The sequence below is a fragment of the Mauremys reevesii genome, linkage group 1 (assembly GCF_016161935.1).
Source record: "Mauremys reevesii isolate NIE-2019 linkage group 1, ASM1616193v1, whole genome shotgun sequence".
NCBI lineage: Eukaryota > Metazoa > Chordata > Testudines > Geoemydidae > Mauremys > Mauremys reevesii.
Window position 1 is genome coordinate 320,899,241 of NC_052623.1, and position 18,862 is coordinate 320,918,102.

The window sequence follows — 18,862 nt, forward strand, 5'->3', positions numbered from 1 at the left end:
GTGCTGGATTCTTTAGAGGAAGATGCAAGAAACCCCACAGTAGGCTGATGGGGAACTTTTCATCCTAATCACTAATATTTAAAGAGTGCATTAAGGTCTGAAGCATGATGTTTTATATCCCTTCCAAAACTGGCACTCGCATTAAAAAATATGAACTGATATTCTTGCTATTCACTTAAATCCAGTCCCTCTTTGAATTATGCTAAATTCTCATCAAGTGGGGGCAGGGAGTTCATTTTTTGTATAATTCTCAAATGATATAACTCTGTTCTGGGGGCCTACCCAGTGTTTTAGCAGCAGTATAAAATGCTATTACGATGGGCATTAGAATTAAGAATTTGAGCTCAGTCCCTCAGTCCTCGGCTGTCAGAATCAAGGATTATGGCAGCAGCAGCATGCTCATATCCTGGGTGCACAAAAAAAAACCATATTTCACTCTACAACAATGAAGGCCAGCTCCTAAACTACTGATTTACTCTAGCTGAGAATCTGGTCCCACATTTTTTATCTGGACTCTGGCTGATAAAGCCTTAACTGCTTGGCAATAGAGGCATAAAATCTGCACTGCCACAGGGGTGAAGGTAGCCCAAATAATAGGTGTTGTTGGATGTCAAAAGATGCAATTAATCTATGCATCACCTCACCAGCTTCTGCTGTGGCAGGTCTCCCAGGGAGCCAGCAGTGAATTTTGGAGCTACCCCTGTTTAGTGGAAACTCTAAAGAAGGGTTAAATCCTTCTTTGATGCAAAGAGGTGTAATTTAAGAAGAGAGAACATTCATTCTTCAAACTGTTTCATTGGTCTTATCTCACAAACAGCTTGTCCTATTATCCCATAGGTTTTTAGACAATCGCCTTTACTAGAGGCGTACACCTTGTAATTTTCAGAGAGTCTCGGTCAGTTTTGGTGAAGACAAAGGAGCGGGAGGTCAATGTCCAGCTTGTAACAGAAAGCTGGCTCCATTCTGAACAATAGAGGGACTGCTCTCTCTCTCTCCATAATACAAAGAAATGTGTCGCTAATGATCCTGCAGTATGTCCACAAGCCTGTTGCAAAGATGATTAGTGAAACGTGGTGTGAAATGAATGAGACAAACAGTAGTATCATAATACTTGCTAAAGTGTCTCCAGGATGCAAAGGCAGGGATAATTGCAGTGCTGACAGCCTCTCTCTCCAGGGGAAGGACCTGTGCTGATCTTATGTGTTTGCTACATTTTAGTTATCGGTCAACACTCACTACTGACTGTAGCCAGAGGCTGGTTGGCTCTCCTTTAGCTCATCTGGAGAAGAGTATAAGCACAACTGCCTCGGAGGAGGATTGTAAGAGAGGAAAAAAGAGAGGCCCTGAATGAAATCCTACTAAAAATGCTAACCCACTTGACTGCTGCACTCTCCCCTTCCACAGAATTGATAGAAGTAAAACCACCCAGCCATGTATTACAGGCTGGGTCAATCTGGAAATAAAACATAATCATATTCACATTCTAAGGTCATCTGCTTTAAATTACAGCCATGTTTTACAAAGCAAACTGCCCTGCTAGTAGCTGTACTTGTAGCATGTGGGGTTGTGGAAAGTTGTAACCTCTGACAGTAAGTAGTAAGGCTCAGCAAATCTCTTTTGCAGGAAAAAGAACTATAGAAAACCCTGGGCAGATTCGGGTGTTTCTTCATAATCAGTGTCTCCCAGCATTCCCAGGTGCACAAGGAGAGCATGCCCCTAACTTTACCACTGCAGGGGGATTTGGAGGTGGGGGTGTTGGGGATGCTGAGTGCAGGGTGCTGGGTGGGGGTGCCTGCATCCTGTTGCAGTTGAGCTGAGCAGCTTCGGGGTGTGTGTGTTGTGGATGGGGAGGGGGTGCCCAGGCAGTGCTGGGGGTGGAGGAAGCTAGGAGAGGGCTGCAGGGGGCAGATGGGGAATGGCTGCCCAGTACTGGGGGTGGAGGAGGCTGTGAGAGGGCTGCGGGGGGGGGGCAGATGGGGGCTGGGGGCTGAGCCCTGGGAATGGAGGAGGCTGGGAGATGGGGAGGGGGTGCCCAGTATTGGGGGTAGAAGAGGCTGGGGGTGGAGGAGGAGAAGGCTGGAGGAGTGGCCCCTGATCAGAATTAATGTTTTTGTCTGTTAGAATCTGTTTCTCCTAATCAGGCTAGATTCACTAGGGCACTCTAGTTCCTATGCAACATTTTGACAATAGAAAACCATTGTCAGCCTGTTCTGATCAGCCAGTTAAACTGGGTTTGTGGAGTGGCTCAAAAATAGCCGGCACATACCAGAATCTTGCCCCTTAGAATCATAGAATCATAGAATATCAGGGTTGGAAGGGACCTCAGGAGGTATCTAGTCCAACCCCCTGCTCAAAGCAGGACCAATTCCCAACTAAATCATCCCAGCAAGGGCTTTGTCAAGCCTGACCTTAAAAACCTCTAAGGAAGGAGATTCCACCACCTTCCTAGGTAACCCATTCCAGTGCTTCACCACTCTCCGCGTGAAAACGTTTTTCCTAATATCCAACCTAAACCTCCCCCACTGCAACTTGAGACCATTACTCCTTGTTCTCAGGTACCACTGAGAACAGTCTAGATCCATCCTCTTTGGAACCCCTTTTCAGGTAGTTGAAAGCAGCTATCAAATCCCCCCTCATTCTTCTCTTCTGCAGACTAAACAATCACAGTTCCCTCAGCCTCTCCTCATAAATCACATGCTCCAGCCCCCTAATCATTTTTGTTGCCCTCCGTTGGACTCCTTCCAATTTTTTCACATCCTTCTTGTAGTGTGGGGCCCAAAACTGGACACAGTACTCCAGATGAGGTCTCACCAATGTTGAATAGAGGGGAATGATCACGTCCCTCGATATGCTGGCAATGCCCCTACTTATACAGCCCAAAATGCTGTTAGCCTTCTTGGCAACAAGGGCACACTGTTGACTCATATCCAGCTTCTCGTCTACTGTAACCCCTAGGTCCTTTTCTGCAGAACTGCTTCCTAGCCATTCGGTCTCTAGTCTGTAACAGTGACTGGAATTCTTCAGTCCTAAGTGCAGGACTCTGCACTTCTCCTTGTTGAACCTCATCAAGTTTCTTTTGGCCCAGTCCTCCAATTTGTCTAGGTCCCTCTGTATCCTATCCCTACCCTCCAGCATATCTACCACTCCTCCAAGTTTAGTGTTATCTGCAAACTTGCTGAGAGTGCAGTCCACACCATCCTCCAGATCATTAATGAAGATATTGAACAAGACCAGCCCCAGGACCGACCCTTGGGGCACTCCGCTTGAAACTGGCTGCCAACTAGACATGGAGCCATTGATCACTACCCATTGAGCCCGACGATCTAGCCAGCTTTCTATCCACCTTATAGTCCAATCATCCAGCTTATACTTCTTTAACTTGCTGGCAAGAATACTGTGGGAGACTGTATCAAAAGCTTTGCTAAAGTCAAGGAATAACACATCCACTGCTTTCCCCTCATCCACAGACCCAGTTATCACCTCATAGAAGGCAATTAGGTTAGTCAGGCATGACTTGCCCTTGGTGAATCCATGCTGATTGTTCCTGATCGCTTTCCTCTTCTCTAAGTGCTTCCTTATGGGGTAGGATCAAACCTTATCTGAAGAGTGCCTGTGTCTTAGAGGTACTTAAATGTAACAGATGGTGGTGACGGCTGGCTTTTTATCTAGCTCAGGTAACATTTCTGTGTTACAGAAGCAGACATACCATAAGTGCCTGACTTAAGGCTTGTCTACCCAAGCATTTAGTTCACAGTAAGGTACGGTGTGAATTGAGCCCGCAGTAGCCTGCTGCAGACTAACTGTTTGCGTGCACCTTGCTGGTGCACATTAGCAGTCCGCTACTGTGCTTTGACCAAGTCCTGTTTCTAAGAGGACTAGATCAAAGCTCTCTAGCAAACTGTTAAGCCATGTCAGGCTAACACAGGGTAGATTCACACGCCAGCATACCACAGTCTAATTGTTCATGTAGACAAGACCTTAGTAACATAAAGTGGACGAGGTATCATGATCTTTGAAAAGGATGGAGGATGGAGTTCTTTTAAGAGGTTTTTGTTCTGCTTTGTTTTATTTTCATGGCAGTATGGATCCCTGTGTTTGGTTTCTGAGACACAGAGACCCTCAATGGTCTGCCTATTTGTGACAATACTTGTTTGCATTTGGTGCCCAGGCTCATGATTGGTGAATGTAAAACAAATGCTGTTTGTGCTCAAATTGCAAAATTTTCCATAGCAAAATTATGGGTTCAGTTATAAAGATTTGATGTTTGATTCCCCATTGCATTACTCCCTTTTACAGCTGTCCATTTAGGTCCAGTAGAGGTGCACCAACTTGAAACTGGAGTAATCACCATGATGACTCAAGCCCTTGAGCTTTTTACTAACGGCATGTGTGCTTTGGATGTGCCTTGCTACTTGGTTAAAAGTTTGGCATATAAAGGTTGAGTTATGGATGTTTTATGTTGGTACAATATGTGCATTTATTACTAATATGTGAAGTCTCATAATTGCTGTTGTGCAGATTTTCAATTAGTTCACATTTACTGGAAAAATGTTAGTTACGTTGTGACTATGGGTGCTTTATCTTATGACATCAGACATATCTATGTCTCGCGTGATAGAATGACCAACTTGAGATCAATTCTGCAGGGTTCCAGCACTACATGTGTAGACAGCTGGCAAAAATGTATAGACAGAGCCTACATATCATGTTTGTGTAGGTATGGATAAGATGGATATATTCTGATTTTCCAAGATGGTAAAGGGAAGCAAAATTTTAGATTTTGGAATCAGGAAGGGGGCCCCTAACCTATTTTTACAACCATATCCTCTGGGGCCTTGCTATGCCCCTGAAACCAATTACATGGGGAGGGTGAATGAGGTCTGCACAGCCTGCATGTTGCAGATGGAAATCTCTTCCCTTATCAAAATGTCCTAAAGTATCTATAATAGGGATGAAACACAGAATTCTAGATACATTTAAAAGAGCTCTATAGAAATTACTGTAAAATCCTACACACCTTAATAGAGAATGAGATCCTTTCCACTGGTGTTATAACCTATCCTATAGAATTCTATAGCAGGGCTAGCATCCTGTATTAAATTCTCCAGGATAATCCAAATCACCTATAAAAATTATCTGATTTAGTTAGATATTTTATTCAATTGCCTAGAAGTTTTCCATAAGGATGTGCTAGATCCACAGAGGCCCCACAGAGTGAGAAATGAGTTCATCGGATTTCACTCAAATCATAATTTTTTTTTTAAAAAGTGAAAATTAGCATTGTGAATATCTACTCTTCTGGCCTTAACAAAGCTGAAGCCACTAGCTCCTTTCCATGCCTTCTGTTCCTGTTCTCATCCCATAAAACCATTAGAGTTGCCAGCTGTCTAATCACACAAACCCAAACTCCCTTGCCCAGCCCCAGCCCCAGGCCCTGCCCTCCTCCCTCCATCCCCCCTCCCTCCGTCGCTTGCTGTCTCCCACCCTCACTCACTTTAACTGGGCTGGGGCAGAGGGTTGAGGTGCAGGCTCTGGGCTGGGACCAAGGGGTTTGGGGTGGGGGAGGGGGCTCTGGGCTGGGGCAGGGAGTTTGGGTATGGGAGGAGATTTGGGGTGCTGGCTCTGGGAGGGGGCTCCGCCAGGGCTGGGGCAGGGGGTTGGGAGGGGGTGAAGGGTGTGGGCTCCGGCTGGGGGGCATTTACCTCGGTCGGCTCCCAGTCAGTGGCACAGTGGGGCTAAGGTAGGCTCCCTGCCAGCCCTGGCTCCACGCCACTCCCGGAAGCAGCCGGCATGTCCCTGCGTCCCCTGAGGGGGGGTGCAGGGGGCGCCGTGCGCTGTCCCTGCCTGCAGGCTCTACCCTTGCAGCTCCCATTGGCCGCAGTTCCCGGCCAATGGGAGCTGCAGAGTCAGCACTCGGGATTTAAAACCTCCTGCTTGTTGATGCACCCAAGCCTGTCATCTCCTCTTCTTCTAGCTTTCTGAAGGAACTAGACTCCCTAGTAGCCATCTGAAAATAATCAGACATGACTAGATAGCTGCAGACAACTGCATTATTTTAATAAAGTATAAGATTTGGTTGAGGAACATCCTTGCACTGTAGAGATCCTTTAATATTCTATGACAAAAATAAGTATTTTAGTCTTTTCGGAAGTGGCATTATCTTTTTTTTAGACTTAGTCCAGCCATCACTCATGTATTTTTCTTCAAAAATTGCTGAGTGCAAAATGCATAGTCCTATTAACATTAATATAAAAACAGATTGTCACATTTAAAATCTCTGAGGAAAAAAAATGCACTGGTTCTCCAAAATAAATTAAAGGCTCTGAAAAACAAAAGAATTGTGCATAAATTGAAACATGGATGAAATGCAATTTCATCAAGAAGGCATTGACCATGGGGCCTCTGTAAAAATATTCTTCACCCAAATGGATGGTTTTGTAGGAGGAAAAGAGTATTGCTTAGCAGGGCTGACAAGCGGGGGTGGGGGAAGGAGGGGGGCTTGAGGAGAAAGAAGAACACTGGTGCACTGAAACGCATAGCTGCAGGCTAACCTGACAGGCTAGATCTAACTTACTTGCTTACACACTGTCATTTTAAACAGCATGCTAGTGCTAACTGCTGTAAAAATAGGTCTTGGCATTGACTTTGAGGCATTACATGTGTTGGAGAGGTGCCCAGTGTTTCATTCTGCAGCCGTAGGGGTCTAGTCTCTGGTTAATGTGTGTGTGTAGCTCCCTTTAGCATTCATAGAAAATGTGTGTGAGTGCATCCATGGGCGAAGAGACCCCAAAGAGCTCACGTTAGTATTCAGGTAGATTCAGGTAGCATAATTAATAAGGCAGAATTTATAATTTCCACTGTATAGATAAAAAGTCTAGTACAAGTTTATAAAAGCTTTTATTTCAGGCATGCACAATAGATAGAAATTATTAATTAGGCTCATAGTTAAACAGTAAGATTAGCATTTTCCATATAGTATTAGTGTATTCTGTGTGATGAAATCTACATAAAACTCCGCATTTATTAACTTTTGTCAAATGTGCAGTAGCTGATCTATCTTTGCACATAGCTAATCTCTGGTTACTGCAGCTCTCTTGAAGCACTAAGAATAATATCCCCCGCCCCATGCTTTTCTGTATTGGTGATTCCCACAGAGTGGAGTAGAACCTACATGAATTTCCTCCTCTATCTTCCATCAAAAAGCAGAGGCTAGTTTGCCCCCCCAAACATGCAGATCCTTTTAAACCATGGTGCTCTTGGAGATCCACCAGTGGTATGGGCCATCCACACTGCTCTTAGACTGTGCATTGCTACACAGAGTCCCTGGCTTCCAATAACAGTTAGGTATGTCGGCTCCATTGGGAGTCATACCACCAGTGGCTTACCTGACTATGCTGCCCAGAAGAAGAGGTGTTCCAGAGTCCAAAGAGGAAACCCATACAAGCACCACAAGAGTCAATGTTTCTTGGCAGCATGTCTGTAAATGGAAAGCATGGCCCGAAGAACAGCCATTCCCCAAGACTTGCCTCTTGCCACCACATCCCAACCTGCAGATATGGTTTCCCCTGGACCTCTTATGAAGGGGTTACCATAGGATCTAAGAGAAGGAACAGGGAGGGTACCATGAAACTGGCTTTCCTACTTTTGTGTGTCTCCCATCTCAAACAGAGATTTCGGCTGCCCTCCATTTGTAAAGTGGCGAGACATAGGAAACTCTATATTTTAAGGATAGGACACATTTAGTACTCTTTACTAGTAGGGATGTTTAGGAGACCAAAACTGCCTGGAGAGTAATTTTTATTTTATTTCTTCCTTTCTCAGATATAGCCAAGGTGTATAGTAGTTAAAGTATACTAGTCATGAGCATCACTTCACTCCATCCATATACTTCAAATATGTCAAATGAACATTGACTTTGGTTATCATGAAAAAAGTCATCATGCCATTCTAGCAGATGGGTATTACAGGTAAACAATTGACCATGTATATAAGCCATCTATGTATCTTAAGGTCATGATCTTATGATGCAAAAATCCAAATGATTGCCCATACTGAATGTTTTCTTTCTAGGATTTCCCACAATTAATCTTTTATTTTCTAGATAATTTTAAATAGCATAGCGTCCTAATAAGGTGAAACTCTGACCCTCTTGGATTAGATGCTGTGGACATCTCCACCCTCATTTTCTCTCTTCATCAGAGGGCTCCAAGGAAACTATGAAAAAATTAACTTAATTGAACCCAGTTACACTTTTTTGTGTTTGTTTGTTTCTTGGAGGGTTGCCAAATATGGATTGGAACTACAGCCACTTGGCCATTTTAAAGGCATAGACACTTCTTTCTCTAGTAACAGAGGAAAGAGTCTGTCTGTTTTGACCACAATCATATAATAAGATGTGTAAAATAGAAAAAAAATATTCAGTGGTAGTAATTTAATATTAACTATATTCCTGTAAATAATTTTGTATTTTAATGGTAAATATAAAACCCACACAGTGTGAGTGTAAATAAGATTTCTTTCATTATCTGACTCTCAGTATTACCATCTTTATAATGAGTCTGAGATGTAATTTTAATGCCTAATATCCTCCATAACAGACTATAAGCTTTGACTAGATTTGTAAAATCTGGACTAAAATACAGCATCATCAATACCCAAATAAACTCCAGGGATATATCTTGTATGTTAATTGGCTTCCTGCTTTAGCTCTTACAACTTCTTGAACGTATAAATGGGGATGAATAGAAATTCTCAATTAATCAAACTGCACAATATTGACAAAATCTAAGTAGGCTACTTCAGTGTTACAAAGCATATATAGAATTAGCGTTCCTTCTAGGGGTGGATAAAAATAAAAAATAAGCTGAATCTCCATGAAAAATTGAGACAAAGGCTTTCTTTAATGTTTGAACCATTTTCTCTTTTGAATTTTTTTACATGTGCTTTTCTAGTTATGACCAAAGTGAAAATACTAAGATGCCACAAGAAAGGCTATTTCTGTCCTATTTCCAACTCAGCAGGAACTAAGAAGTATCAGAAATCTCACAAGAAAGGCTGTTCCAGCAAGATTTCCATCCTGATTTCTACACAATAGTTTCTTTTAGATTTGCCAATTACTACTGCTAAAGCCATATTTTCAGGACAAAAAGCTGTTAACAGGATTAAAAGTGGGGCAAAATAAACCTATTCTTATCAAGACAAAGAAGAATATGAAAGAACATAGTGCATATAGGCCAAATCTTAAATCTACCCCTAAAGATGACTGGGGGGAATGGAATCCTTCCCTCAGGCAATGAAGCAGCCTTGCAGAACACTCCACACAGGCTTCATGAGACAATGCATGAAGTGCAGCAGCCTGCTTTGGTCCAACATACTTCCTCTAAGGGCAAGCTGGAAGATTTTGCATGAACATGAGCACTGCCCAACAGGAAGTCTCTGTGGAGATGGGCTCTGTGCTATGTTGCTGGATACAAACTCGCACCTCCACACACATCTAGTGCTCAGCTCACTCAACAGAACTGCCCTTTAATCCATTTTCTTGACCTATGATACACACTTTACCAGGATCACCTTGACATTGATCAGTGTACACATTGAGGCTAGGCTTGCAAATAAGCAAGGGAAACTCACATTTACTGAACTGTTAAAATCGCTGAAGATCCTTCTTAGATGCAGTGTGCAAGGGCGTGTTTGTCATGCCCTGACCACTGGAGCACAAAGTGATTGAAAATGAAGAGTGAGGTGTACTGTCTGGGCCATAGCCTGCCATTATTTTTTATGAAAAACTATCAGTGGCTTTGTTGGCCATTCTGCTCAGAATAATGATAGGGTACAGAAACACCTGTCGCAGCCAATACGGTTGTGCAGCTAGACAAATGTTATTACAACGGTTAAAGTTTTTACAAACCACTGAAGACTAAGCAGTGACCTAGTTGTTACCATTAAAAAACATTCCATTCATATATGTTGCCATAAAATGTTTGTCTATACTTTCAACAGCTTTTGACTTTGTTTCTCACTTCACTCAGGCTATGTCTACACTACGCAGCTTTTAGCCACATAGTTGTGTCATTACAACCGTGCCGCTAAAAGGCGGGCAGTGTAGCTGCTGTTTGTTGGCAGGAGAGAGGTCTCCTGCCAACAAAATACTTCCACCCCCAACGAGCAGTGTTACCTTTGTCAGCAGGAGAGTGCTCCTGCCAACAGAGCGCTGTTCACACCAGCGCTTGTCGTTGGCAAAGCTTTTGTCTTTCAGGCTGTGTGTTTTTTAACATCTCTGAAAGACAAACGTTACATTGTTCAGTTGCCAGTGTAGACAGCCTCAAGCTGCCCCAATAGCCCCGCTTTCTCAGAAGCTATCTGCAGAGAGCTAAGAAGCTGGTGCCTAAGACAAAAATATGTCATTTGGACTAAATTCCTCTTTTTTGATCAACAAAGCTTTGAAGAAAACCACCCCATTCATTTAAAGAGCACAGTGAAAGGAACAATATATGCTGCACAGGAATCAGGGCCTTGAGTGTATGCAGATAAGATGAAATTCTTGCCTCTGAAGAGGACCAGCACATGGCCTATGCGCCATATACATCCCGCTACAGGTATGTCTACACTCCACAGTTTGGACAAAGAGGGTGTGAGCAGCAGTGCACACCAAAGTTCCATGCTGTAATTCCCCCTCTGGACACTGCAGGTGCAAGCTTCAAGGTCCCAAGATCACATGGAGCATAAGCACTCGCTTACTGTCTTTCACTGGTTATCTGGATCGTGGGTGGGAGAGAAAGGTATAATAGCCTTGCAGTACTTCTGCATTCACTAGTTAAACCAGTGGACAGAAGCGGCTCTGATCCACAACTGCACAGGAGACCTTCACTCTCTGACACAGGTATAGGCCTGGAGCAGGGTAGTTCCCCCACAGAGCTCATGGAGCCTAGCTTCTGAGTCAGACCATAGTTCCCATTCTGCTCCTGGAGCATCATAAAAAACACACAGTCCCTTGCTCAGCCCTTTGAAGATATCAAATGTCATGATTTATTTGAGATTACTAGAAAAAGTTTAAAACTGAAGAACTATTTAATTAATAATATACATTTTTGGAACAACAAAAAACTTAGGGCCTGATTCTCTTCTCACTTATACTGGTGCAAATCAAGAGTAATGCCACTGAAATCAGTTGAGTTCAACTGGAGCAAAAATAGTGAAAGTGAGAGGGATATCAGTCCCACAGTCTGCTAAGTGTGCACACCCCAACACTGTACACTGATGGGTCTACCAAAAAGGTGTTCATCACCGCTAGCTGAATTCTTATGTGGTTTGTTACACTGGAGCGAAGGATTCAATTAAACTCAATACAGACATTAATAACAAGATGAAAGAAATTTTAACATGATGAGCTCCCTTTCTCAAGGTCTGCTTTCTTTCTTTGGTGCTGTGATGTGTACACGATGGACTACCTTCAGAGAGACATTTCTGAATATCATCAGAACTAGGGGGATGATACTCTGAGATGAAGAAAACTCTGAGTGTAGGCTGCTTCATTAGCAAAGTATGAAGCATTATCAGACATTTTGCTTTCTTAATGTCACCTTCAAATCATTTTGAATTCATCATAAGTGAAATAAAAATTAGAAGAAAAAGATTTGACCAACATCTCCAGAAATGTTGGGTGGGCAGAGGGAATTTACCTGCACCTGAGCTCTCAAGCTTTTTCATCATTTGGAGCACATTTTAATAGATAGTGTCCTGGGGTCGCATCTCCCTCCCATTGGAAATTGAATAATATCCTTATTACATGTACAGCAACAGTTTCCATGGACAATTAGTAATATGAAATGATCTGATGTATTTTGATCTTTTAAGTGACTTAGCAGCTGGTAACAAGTAGGAGAGCCATGTCATGTGACCAGCACGTTCTCTGCACACTACCAGCTATTGCTCCATCAGTCACCTTGGGTCTATGTACAACAGCTTAAGAACTGCAGGACTAATAAGGCAGTAAGAATAATGATGTATGGGAACACTCATATGATCTGTTTATGCCATACTTTTAAATTTGCCTTTAGTCCACTTGTTGGAGAAAAGATCAAAGTTATAGGCATAGTTTGGAAATATACTGAAATATTCCTGTCTCTTTAAATTACCCCTTTCAGTTATTTCACCGCTTCCGGAGTGGGGGGAGGAATGGGGAAATGGGAGAATGACTTAGTGTTTTCTGTGGGTCTTTTTTCCTTATCAAAAAGTTCAGCCTCCTTTCTTTTGCAAAATGGAAAACAAGTATTTGTATATTCACTCAAAACCAAAAAGTGCTAGACTAATATAATAAATTATATCTTTATTATCTGAATGAACATGATTCATCCACCTGTCAAAACTTGTAAAACAAGTAATGCAAGGAAATTAAAGTAGATCCTTTCACCAAATAGAGATGTATTTTAGACAGTCATTTATCCTCTGCCGATTCTTGTGCAGTCTGCCGTTGTAACTTAATTTTACCCAGTGGTTCATAAAACATCTGTTTTAATCATTCAGCCAACTTCACTTTTTATTCTACAGCATTCCAACCATTATGACATTTTAAGAGATCTCTATTTCAGAAAATCCCAATACTTTCACATTCTGTCATGCAAATGTGAGGTCAAAGGATATGCAGGCTGGAATGCTATCTTGTACAGTTTTTCCACTTTCCACTTCAAGCACCTCAGTGACATTTACTTCTGCATTAAGGATATAGTGTTTTATGTCTTGAGGACAATTTTTTCCCATTATTCCAATATAGCTTTGAAATATCTTTCACTGCTCTTAGTAGGTTTCCTTTTTTTAATAGTGGAAGACAACAGCATAATCATGAAGTGACAAAATGACGAAAGAGAAAGTCAGTCCAACAATACTCAGCAGAGTCAGTACCCTTTTTTGCTCCTACACTTGGGCTCATGATGGAAACTGCTGATGAACAAAACCCGCTTACTGTTCTCGTCTGCATCTTTGAATCCCGCTAGTAGCAACAGCCACAAACTGAAATTCTGCAGAAATGATAATCAGAAGAACGGCTCTCTTAGGCATGTATGTTGGCTTGATGTTCTGCTGGTTGAGATTCAAGATAACTGAAGTGTCTGGAAATTTATAAAAAACATCAGCCTAGAATCAAGAAAGATTCAGAAAGTTTTTGTGTCTTTGCTTATTTGCTACTTTCTTTCTCATATGTTTCTAAATCCTCCCAACTACATTTTATTTTTACACCTACATACTTACAGATAACCAGAAGATGAGTGGAAAAACATTCATCAAATGGGACTATTAATAACAAGCTACATACATTGGGACAGAACCTGAACTGGGGTACATCAGCCTAGCTCTATTGACTTCAGTGAAATTACACTGATTTCCACCATCTGAGGATTTGGCCTAGTAATTATAATCTTGAATACCCACATAAACCTTTTCTCTTCCTCAATCTCCAGTGCCTCTTACATATGTCTAAAGTTCAATCTAGCATCTGGTTCATTAAGAGACTGACTCAGCAGTTTACCCCAGTGGTCCCCAACCTTTTTCGTCTGGTGACGAGCCATGGAGGACCGTGGCGGCGGACGAGCATCCACCGAAATGCCACCGACAAGCGGTGTCATCCAGAGGCGTTGCCACCAAAATGCCGCCGAATTTCAGCAGCGATGCCTCTGTTTGTTGGTGGCAAGCAGCGTCATCAAGAGGTAGCGCCGCCGAAATGCCACCGAATTTCGGCGGCATTTCAATGGATGCTCGTCCGCCGGCCAGTACGCGGGCGCACTTAGACGCCCCAGCAGGCGCCATGGCACCCGCGGGCACTACATTAAGGACCCCTGGTTTACCCCATTCAGCAAAAACACTTAAGCATATTCTTAACTTTTGGCATGTGCTTGAGACAATTAACATCAGTGCTTAATTGTTGACTTAATGGATCAGGGTCCAAATTTTTTGTAATAGTTGTACATTCAAACTCAGCTTCATCCTGTTCAAAAACTCACTCGACTCTTACATCTTCTAGGATTTCTTCAAATACCCCTAATGTCAATGGGCATCTTTCCATACTTTGGATCAGGCCTTCTGTTAGTTTCAAATAGCAAGCTGTTTAAATTACCTTGTCTCTCTGTTTATCAGTGTAAATATCTTGGGAGTGAAAGAACAGTAAGAACATAAGAATGACCATACTGTGTCAGACCAAAGGTCCATCCACCCAGTATCCTGTCTACCGACACTGGCCAATGCCAGGTGCCCCAGAGGGAGTGAATCTAACAGGTAATGATCAAGTGATTTCTCTCCTGCCATCCATCTCCACCCTCTGACAAACAGAGGCTAGGGACACCATTCCTTACCCATCCTGGCTAATAGCCATTAATGGACTTAACCTCCATGAATTTATCTAGTTCTCCTTTAAACCCTGTTATAGTCCTAGCCTTCACAACCTCCTCAGGCAAGGAGTTCCACAGGTTGACTGTGCGCTGTGTGAAGAAGAACTTTCTTTTATTTGTTTTAAACCTGCTGCCCATTAATTTCATTTGGTGGCCCCTAGTTCTTATATTATGGGCACAAGTAAAAAACTTTTCTTTATTCACATTCTCCACACCACTCATGATTTTATATACCTCTATCATATCCCCCCTTAGTCTCTTATTTTCCAAGATGAAAAGTCCTAGCCTCTTTAATCTCTCCTCATATGGGACCCGTTCCAAACCCCTAATCATTTTAGTTGCCTTTCTCTGAACCTTTTCTAATGCCAGTATATCTTTTTTGAGATGAGGAGACCACATCTGTACGCAGTATTCAAGATGTGGGCGTATCATGGATTTATATACGGGCAATAAGATATTCTCCATCTTATTCTCTATCCCGTTTTTAATGACTCCTAACATCCTGTTTGCTTTTTTGACTGCCACTGCACACTGCATGGACATCTTCAGAGAGCTATCCAAGATGACTCCAAGATCTTTTTCCTGATTAGTTGTAGCTAAATTAGCCCCCGTCCTATTATATATAGCTGGGTTTATTTTTTCCCGATGTGCATTACTTTATATTTATCCACATTAAATTTAATTTGCCATTTTGTTGCCCAATCACTTAGTTTTGTGAGATCTTTTTGAAGTTCTTCACAGTCTGCTTTGGTCTTAACTGTCTTGAGCAGTTTAGTATCATCTGAAAACTTTGCCACCTCACTTTTTACCCCTTTCTTCAGATCATTTATGAATAAGTTGAATAGGATTGGTCCTAGGACTGACCCTTGGGGAACACCACTAGTTACCCCTCTCCATTCTGAAAATTTACCATTTATTCCTACCCTTTGTTCCCTGTCTTTTAACCAGTTCTAAATCCATGAAAGGACCTTCCCTTTTATCCCACGACAACTTAATTTATGTAAGAGCCTTTGGTGAGGGACCTTGTCAAAGGCTTTCTGGAAATCTAAGTATACTATGTCCACTGGATCCCCCTTGTCCACATGTTTGTTGACCCCTTCAAAGAACTCTAACTGATTAGTAAGACATGAATTCCCTTAACAGAAACCATGTTGACTTTTGCCCAACAATTTATGTTCTTCTATGTGCCTGACAAGTTAATTCTCTACTATTGTTTCAACTAATTTGCCTGGTACCAACGTTAGACTTACCTGTCTGTAATTGCTGGGATCACCCATAGAGCCCTTTTTAAATATTGGTGTTACATTAGCTATCTTCCAGTCATTGGGTACAGACAGCGATTTAAAGGACAGGTTACAAACCATAGTTAATAGTTCCGCAACTTCACATTTGAGTTCTTTCAGAACTCTTGGGTGAATGCCATCTGGTCCTGGTGACTTGTTAATGTTAAGTTTAGCAACTAATTCCAAAACCTCCTCTAGTGACACTTCAATCTGTGACAATTCCTCAGATTTGTCACCTACAAAGGATGGCTCAGGTTTGGGAATCTCCCTAACATCCTCAGCTATGAAGACTGAAGCAAAACAAATAGGAAATACCTAAATATTTTCTACCTAAATTGTGTGCTCCTTAGTTCTTGGAATGGGCAACTGCATATGTGTATATGACCTTTCCAGATAATATATTGGTTTCTACGGCTTGTTGTGGGTATCAATAACATTTAGGGGATAAGGAAGTGCCCATCAGGAAGAAGGGCCTGCAGCAGAACCCAGTCTCTTGGCAACCTACTCAGTGCAGCTGGCCTATAGTGGGATGGCTATACCAACTGATTGGCTGGAAAAGTCAGCAGACCGGCTCTTAATTCCCATAGCAGCACCACCCCCATCACTACCACCACAGCTACTGCTCAAAGCGTATCCTGTAGCTGCAAGAGCTCCTGTGCCTGCTTGCCCCCAGCCCTGCTCTGGGCCTGTTTCAGCCTTGCCTGTCTTGCCTCACTCCAGGTTAACTGGTTCTGACCCTTGATTCCAATTCCTGATTTCTGACTCCAGCTCTGACTCCAGCTCAGGCCACTAGGCCCCTGATTCCTGCTCATGCCCCAGTCCTGACAGTACCCCAGAACACTTTCAGGGATGTTTTAACTATTTATTATTATTTATTATTATGAATAGGAGCATGTCTAGAGATACAGATGCTGTAAAATACCAGTTGGGAATAGATTTGGGATGTAAAGACTGCCTTGCTCAATTTTATTCCCTTCAGCATTTCAAGAATGCAACCCTTGCTCTTATTCAGTGCTTTAAGTTCCCTAATTTATAGCTAGATTCCCTTTGAACAAACTCAAGCCATATAGCCAAATAATATGAGGGCTCTAAAATAACTGCAGACAAGGTTCAGGGTGATAAGCACCTCAGAAACCACCACTTCATTTAATTTATCCCATCATTTCCTTATCAGATAAAAATAGGTATACAAAAAGCAATTCCAATTACCATAATTCCAACTACCATATTTTATAGTGTATTAGCTTTCTTTAGAACATGCATCTTTAGAAGTTCTATATTAACTGAAAAAACTACAAGTAACTTTGCCTGAGTATATTCAGGCACTTATTATATACGTGAGCACTAGTCATTACATTTGTGTCCCATTTAGAGAAACAATTTAATTGCATGCATGCTTGAGCTATTGTGATGATGTCCAGAAGGCTCGGTGTGGAAACATGTTTTTATTTACAACAAAAAGCAGAACGGCTGAAAGAATTATTTGAATTGCAAAACTACTGTATTAGCATTTTAATTTGTTTTTTCCCCTCCTGAAAGTCATTATATGAAGAACAAGAATAACCAATCATTTTTAAAAAATGCAGCAACTAACTAACAAAGTTTAGTGACAGAACCCAGGAGATTTAGTTGTGTTCATATGTCCACTTTGGGAGTTGACATAAGAAACCAAACCCAGAGGGGTTTATTATTCTCCTCTTTAGAAGTGGAGAATGTGTCATTTCTTGCATCAAATAAATGTGAACCTATTGTGTAAATTAAAAGTCATTGTGGAACCACCGGCTAAACAGCATTTTCCATTATCCAGAAATACATTTATTTAGTCACAAATACCATCCCTTGCTAAACTCAGCATGCCCTGAATGGTAAAACATTCTCTTTCAAATAATATGTATTGCATCTCTATCCACACAAATCTTTCCTGACTTAAACCTATACATAAAAACATCAGCATTTAAACTCTGTTCATACATATGATTATCAGCTAAAAGTATTTCCGTGTTCCAATTATAAATGTCAGAATTCTTCAGCTTTACTTACTGCACCTACGCTGTGCCACTAACTTAGGGCTTAATTCTCCATAAAATATTAATGGCCTTTCATTCTGAACAAGGCCATGCAAGTCATGGCAGGTTACAGATCTTGGCTTTGTGGCAGTCTGACCTATTCAGCAGTGAGCGTGCTTAATGCTTTTTTTTTTTTAAAGAAACCTGGGTGAAAGCCACATTGATCTATAGAAGTGAAAAAGTTCATACTAATGAGCTCTGCTCCCCCTGAAAACTTTTACGCCTGAATCAGCAGGGGTTTTATTTAGTCACACAATAACACTTTGAATTTTGAAGCCAAGAGGGTTATGCCAGCTGAAAGCATGTAGCCGTTTCCATATACATTGATGGAGATAGATTCTGTAGTCCATTTTCTGAAAAATATTTTGGATATTTTAAAAAATAATTTTTTTAAAAATTACCCACTAGGAGTGGGAGCAGGAGGAGACTCTGGTTCAGGAATTCATACCCTACATTTCTGCTTTTCAAGATTTTCCAAACCATCTTGGTGACTGATCTGTGTTTTATTGCTCTTTCCTAGCAGATCTGCCATCTTTCCCAATGTCAGCTGGAGACAAACTCGCATAGCTGACGTGTCTCTGTCTTCCCATTAGAAGCAAGAGAGATAGAGTTAAATGTTTGAGATATTGTATATGGTTCTTCCTGACTGATAAGGATCTTGTCAACTGAACAAGGAAGAACTGACCTCTGAACATGTTAGACTGAATCTCTCATCAAAAGAGCTCATTTTCATGAGCCTAATTTCTCAAGGAGCTATTAATTAATTAGCTGAGCCCTTCTGTAAGGTTTTATATGAGATCAATATTCAATTTACTGGGCATTTTTCTCCCCATATTTGTATTTATTTGTTTATTTACTTACTTACTTACTTATGTGTGTGGCTGACAGGTAAAGGTAATGACTTTCATTCTACCCAAACATTCTTCTTCATTATTTTTGACAAGTGTAAGTAGATCTTTGTGGATTTTTGAAATATATCTATTTGCATCAGATCTGTGCTAGGCAGCAAACATTTATAGCATTTCATATAACAGACTGAAGCATCATGAAAGGATAATAATACGCATTAGTGGAAGCAGTCATTTAAGGAAAAGATGTATCCAGAAAATGACCAAGCTATTATGGCAATCATGTCATA

At 41.6% G+C, this 18,862-nt stretch overlaps 1 protein-coding gene across 1 annotated transcript in view; it reads right to left on the reverse strand.

The window, feature by feature from the left end:
* Window positions 1-18,862, reverse strand: part of GRM8 (glutamate metabotropic receptor 8) — a 485,373-nt gene that overhangs the window by 39,038 nt on the left and 427,473 nt on the right. The gene's annotated exons all lie outside the window — the stretch shown is intronic.